Genomic DNA, 6,958 nt, shown 5'->3' with positions numbered 1-6,958 from the left:
GCACATGTTACCCCGGCGTACAGCATGAATTCTCTGAAAAAACAGGCTGTGTGCCAGAGCGATGTGCAACAGTTAAATGTGAGTATAAATCATAAGATAAAAATATTTCAAAATACAAACAAAATTCCTTTATATTCCCAGAAAGTGCACATTTTTTGACAATAAAAACTATCTATGTTTTACAATATTAGGAATTCTTTTTTCCTGCTTCCTAGCCAATGGACAAGCATTGTTCCTAAATGAGTGATTACTATAGTTTGAATGTTCACTTGCTCCAAAATTTTTATTGAGATTTTAATTGCCCATTGTAACACTAGTAACAAGCGGAACCTTTAAGCGATGATTAGGCCATCCCTGAGGGGTCCAACCCATGGGTGGGGTTGGTGATTTATAAAAGGGCAATTTCACCCCTGCCTTCCTTTCTCTTGGCTCTTCCACTATCCCGCCATGTGAGGAACACAGTTTCCCACATCCAGGATGCAGCACTTCAGGCACTGTTTGGAGACTGGATCCTTTCCAGACTCCAGAGTGTCAAAATAAACTTCCGTTCTTTATCAACTATCCAGCTTTGGGTATTCTGCTGTAGCTATACAAGTGGACTATGACAGTGATGGTGACCAATTTCTTGATACTACATAAAATATGTTTTGGATTGCAACAACAACAACAACAGCAACGACAACAACAAAAAACAGCCGTTCCAAAAAGAAAAAAATGACTGGTGAATTCATTTAGATGACTTATTTACAAAGTTCCTCAACAGCAGGTATAGACAGAGTACGGGAGAAAGGAATTTAAAAAATGTAGACATCCTTAATTGTTTCTGGATATAGATCTGAGTAAATGTGGGCTCCTGCATTGACACCCTCTAGGCTACTGGTTCAAAACAAGGATCAGGACCTGGATAGTAGCACTAAATTCATTCCTCTTCATCCAGTGGTTTATGGAACACCTAATAGTACAAGGCATCCTACTGAATATTTACAATGAAAACTTGGACCTGTTTAATGAAGAGAAAGGACATCAAAACTAGACTTAACTTCCTTTTTCCCATCTGTATTACCTTGGAAAGGCTTACTGCATTACCAACAAATCTAAAATGTATAATGCCTCCAAACAGAAGAGGTTTGGTTTTTTTCTTAACTTTACAGACCAACATTGAATTTCCTTTCCAGATGGCCATCTGCATTCTCCCTTCTCTTGAATCTTCTGACTGCTCCCTTCACTCAGTTTTCTTGTACATGCAGAATAGTGGGGGAGTTATTTATGAGACACTCATAGATAAGGAACACCATTTACTCCCATGTTCAATTATCTAGAACCCAACTACATATCTTCAGCTAATACTAAGAGAGTTTGGCTAAGAGTCTAGTCATGCTCCTGGAAGGAAAAGAAATCGGGTGATGGAGAACATCGCACAGACTGGTAACTGATTTGTTATCTCAAAACATAGACATCTCCTCTGTTGGTTGCAGAATCTTGGTGATAAGCCTTCACATTTTACTGCTGAAGTTGCTGATTTAATTTTTACAAGGAAACATCACCAGCCAAAGATAAATAGGAATAGAATCATATCTCTAAGAAGGTAAGATTCTTTGAAATGGAATCTTTGAAACGCTTTGTCAGTTCTCCATCATGTATTATGTTAAGGGGAAGTTAAACATTTCTTATGTTTAAAATACCAATTTCGGGGGAGATAATCTAGTTATTCTAGATTCTGTGTAAGTTCTCTATCTTCTGTCCTTCCTGGATTTCTGCTCTTCACAGAGAATCAGTCATTCTGTAGAAATAAGACAGAAGGATATCTAAAAGCAGTGTGATGAAGAAAGGCTCGTCAGCAAGGTCATTCAATTAAGTAGCTCAAAAATCATGACAGCAGAGAAACTATTGGCTATGAGTTAAATGAATAATATGCTTCTTATAGATGTATTTTTCCCAAATTTATAAGATAGATGATCATAAAATGAATTAAAGGCAAATTTATTTCAGAGCTTTTTGATTATAAAATTTTCAGTTTGATCATATTTTTAACCTCTTTTACATTATAGAGGAAGTTCTTGTATTCACGAAGATGGGAAATAAAATTTCAGTCTGTGTTCTAGGGCAAGAGTGAAAGTGAGAAGCTCATTGCAGTTTGAGTTCACCCAGCTAAGGCTGGAAGTCCACACGTGGGTAGCCAGGAGCACACACACAGACATAAACAGGCTGAAGCAGCCCTCCACCAGCGTCTACCTCTCGAGAAAATCCCTTTCTGACTCTGTCCACAGTACAGACCCATACCCTCTATTTGTCACCATTACCCAGAAATACATTTCAGGGTAAAATCACCACCAGTCATCCTTCCTAACACCAATGGCTGTAGTTCAGGACAACCCTAGCAGGTGAGAGAAGGCAAATGGTGTACATGAATCCAGATGGTATGTTTTAGAACACAGGGTTCCACAGTTCCCTCTAGCGTTCTTTCTTTTACAACAAAAGGAGGCAGCTCAGCCCCGAGGGTATCACCCAACTGTATGCCAAACCGATGGTGACGCAAATAGTAATCTGACATAGTGGTAGTGTATAACTTTGGTATTAAAAACATAGTCCCTCATGAGGCATGGTGGCATATACCCGTAGTCCCAGCCTGGAGGCTGAAGTAGGAGGAATGTCACAGGAAGACCCTGTCAAAAATGAATAAATGAAAGGGCACCAAAGAGTGGTGCACTGGTAATATGTGATGTCCTGCAAGGCTGTCCCACAAGAGGAAGTTCTTAGTTCACATCTGGAGACTTCCCTGAGTGCACCAGGAACGTGCAGGCCCATGATTCAGGCTGACTGAAGCTGGAGGAGGATCGTGCCACCAAGACCCCATTGGATCCTGTTGGGAGTGTTAGCTCTTTCTCTCTCACATTCATGGAGTAAACTTTAAAACCTTAAAAATAAATAAATACCATGATACCTAATACCAAACAGCATTGGCATCACCTGAGAGCAAATTAAAACTGAAGAATCATTGGCCCCAACCTATTGAATTGGAATCCCCATTTTTTTTTCATTTATTTATTTTTAAGATTTTTATTATTAGCTGGGACCAGCAGTTAGCATAATGGCTATGTCGCTGGACTCCCACGTAGTCGACCGCAGTTTGCGTCCAGGACCCGGTGGCCTAAAACTCACGCCGGGCGTGTGTGTGTGTGCATGCCCAAGATCCCGAGAGGAGAATGGAGGAGAAGGGATTGCGGCATGGCCATCTCCCCGGGGGGTGATTTCTCGCTTTCTGTCTTTCTCTCTCTCTGTGTCTGTCTGGCGAACACACGCGCCCTATAGCAAAAACCTCTAAAAAAAGAAAAAGATAAAAAAAGACTTTTACCATTAGGGCTTGTGGGCTCACTGGAAAGAGACAGAGAGAGGAAAAGTGAGAAATCACCACCCACGGGGGGATGGCCATGCCACAATGCTTTCTTTCTCTTCTAGTCTCCTCTCAGAATTTTGGTCACATATGTACACATGCCTGGTGTGAGTTTCAAACCATAAGTCCAGGACTCGAACTGCAGTCAGCCATGTTGGAGTCCAGTGCTTCAACCACTACACCAGTAGCTGGCTCTGAATTGGAATCCCTATTTTAACAAGATCTCGAGGTGATTTGGAAGCACACCAAATCTGAGACACACTGTTCTGTAGGTTCTGGAACTTTACTGTTACCATTTAATCTTGTATTGATTTGTTAACAGATCCTCATGTGAAAACTCAATTGGGTTTCATAGATATCTCTTTATTAGCCTCACTAAGAGAAGCAAGTCACTAGTCAAGCAATCCAATTTAATTAATTGAGCCTGTTAATTAGTATACCAATGCTTCATCTTGTAATAATCTTGATGATTTCCTGGGTGGATTAAAATTACTTGATTAACAAAGGATGAAGATTGGGATGAGGGATGGAGGGACAGAGCCACTAATGTTGGATTTTCTTCAAATGTACTCTTTTATCTGTTAGCGTAAAATAAATAATTTTGAAGGAAAAAAAGCTGCTTGTGCTAAATATTTTTAAATCTTTTACAATTCTATAATTCAATCAGCAAACTAAAATTTTATCTTATTAAAAATTCACATTCAGTTATTAAAATTGCAAAAACAAACTTATAAGTGATTATGGCATGCATATTTATTTATTTGATTAGAAAATCCTAGAGCATGCATAATAAACACTATTTTCAAAAGAAATGAATGGAAACCAGGTACATATACATTTATGCAAACTCAATTATAAATATCAAAGACTATCAAATATATTTTAAATATTTTTTTATCGTGGCATTTTATAGAGAGCATCATTCAAAAATTATAGACACACTTTAATTGGACATACCACCACAACCGAAATGATTCTCCTTGAGAGCCCTTTTATACCTCTAGAAATTCAAGCCTAAGGCAACACTACAGTTATTATGAGTGGACTCTACTCTTTAAAAAATGTGAGACCAATTATTCTCATGACTGAAGAAATCCCATAGGACCTTAAGTATTCCCACACTCTATCAAGGACATTTTTTTGTGTGTGTGTGTCAAGTGCCAAGAACTTATCCAAGATTGTCTTATGAAAAGGAATTTTCCCACAGTGGAAAAGAGGAAATGCACACTGAAAGTCAACTACTAATATGCAGTACGAAGCATGTGGCCTACTTAATTATGTGCCCTCGGGACACGCAATGTGTTTGCAAAGCAACGAAGGCCTCGAAGGTCATATTTGAGGAGCACCAATCAGATGGAAGAAGGAGGATGAAGGCATCCTGGTTTCACGGCATCTTAATGAGATGAAACATGCTGTCACATCTTTACAGTTTATGGCTGTTGACTCTGATCACAAGCCCCCAAGGGAGCAGACAGAAACGCTTATTAAAATGGAGAGACCCATACTGCATTTACAAATGAAATAGGCTGCCAGTGAAGGCTATTAACAAGAAATTGGATCGGGTTTCTTTTCCCTTAGATTATGAAATTTACAAGTAAAATAAAAGTAGTTTTTTCTAATATAATGGTTTTTCTATTATAATCCTCAGGCCCCTTTGAAGAATTAAGAGGCAAAGATGATAGTTCCCTGCCAAGTTATATCCTCAAAAGAGCTGTTCCCAAAATAAAATTCTTGAAAATCCCTCTCATGTAAATAATTCATAGAGAGTTGTGGAGACCTTATTTTGACACAGACGACACCACACCAAGAGCCCCTGTTGGGCCCACCCTCTCTATGCCCTCAGATAGCAGTAAGTAATTTGGGCAAAAATAGTTGCCTTCTCACAAGTTCAATGTTCTCATCTCTGTAAGGGCATTTCCCAAAATGAGTGTGTGTTTTTAATGGATCACAAATGCACATACAAAAGATACACTTTATGGAGTCAGTCTCAGCAATTATAAATGGAGCAACTGTAATGACTGTCAAAGTAAGCTCAAAGCTCATGAAATAATAATACCCTGTACTTAGCATTTTTCTCTGAGGAGCTTAGAGCACTTTACAAGCATGAAAATGTTTCTCTTTTTAGTAAAAAGTCCTTTAAAAGTCTATTCCTGAATGTCGAGCAAGATAAATTACACTCATTTTGGCACACTATTGTGCAATTCTCAATATGCTATTCACTGCACATCAAACTGTTTATCTGAGAGCATTTCTTCATGAAGATGATGTGAGAACATTTCCTGTTTTCTTTCAGGCTATCTTAATTCATCTCTGAGTTCCTATATTTAATTAAAATATCCTTTTTTTAAGTTTTACATTGATTCAATAAGCCAGACAAGGAACTGTACACTGCAGCTGAATTTTAATGCACAAGTGGTAATGGCTCAGCTTTGCGTGTGCGTGTGCTTTCTGCCCTGATGTATTTTAAGAAGCCATATTTTCTTCAGAGAGATTACATTTGAGAAGTTCATCAGTCTCTTGTTTAAACTATGTGCTAGTACTTATTTTTTGGGGGGAGGGGGAAGGGAGGAGTTTAAATCAAGTTTACTGAGATGTAACATATATAATGAAATGTTTTCTTTCTTTCTTTTCCTTTCTTTCTTTTCCTTTTTTTAAGTGTTGTCATAGGGAGCATGCATTTGCCTGAGACAAAGAGAGAAAGTAAGAAATCCCCTCCTGAGGGAATGGTCAGGCCACAATCCTTTCTCCATTTTCTTCCTGGAATTTTGGGCATGCAAGCACACGAACCTGGTGTGATTTTCAAGTAGCCAGGTCCAGGACTCGAACTACAGTCAACCATGTGGTAGTCCAGTGCCTTAACTACCATACCACCTACTGGCCCCATGAAATATTTTCTTTTAAATGTACAGTTCTATGAATTTTTATAAATATATTTAGATATATAACCACCACCACAAACAAGATATGTCATGTTTTTATCACCCCCCAATTTCCCTCAAGCCCCTTTGCAATCACCTGCCCCTTCCCCAGCCCCTGGCAACCACTGAACTGCTTTCTATTACTATAGTTTACCTTTCTACAATGTTAAACGGATTCACAATATGTGATCATTTATATCTAGCTCTTTTCACTTTGCATAATGCTTTCAAGATTCACCTGTATTGTCGTGTGTATCAATAGCATATTCCTTTTTATCAAAGTGGTACTTCACTATATTGTGAAATACTGTGGTAGCAGCTTGTTTATCCATTCTCCAGTTGATTGGCTGTTCCTAGTTTGGGCTATTATGAATAAAATAACTATAAGCATTTATATCTTACATCTCAATTTGGACAATTATATTTGTTTATCTTATCTAAATACCCAGGAGTGGAATGATTGGGTCAGGTGGTAAGTATGTGTTTCACTTATTTAACAAGCTACCAAACCATATTCCAAAGTGGTCATGCCATTTTGTACCCCCATCTGCAATGTATATAGAGAATCCCAGTTGTTCTGCATCTCACCCATACTGGGCATTGTCAATCTTTCATTTTAAGCTATTGTAGGTACTTAGTTGTATCTCAT

Source organism: Tupaia chinensis, unplaced genomic scaffold (genome assembly GCF_000334495.1).
Source record: "Tupaia chinensis unplaced genomic scaffold, TupChi_1.0 Scaffold146445_1, whole genome shotgun sequence".
Lineage (NCBI taxonomy): Eukaryota > Metazoa > Chordata > Mammalia > Scandentia > Tupaiidae > Tupaia > Tupaia belangeri.
Note: the sequence above shows the minus strand (reverse complement) of the source record.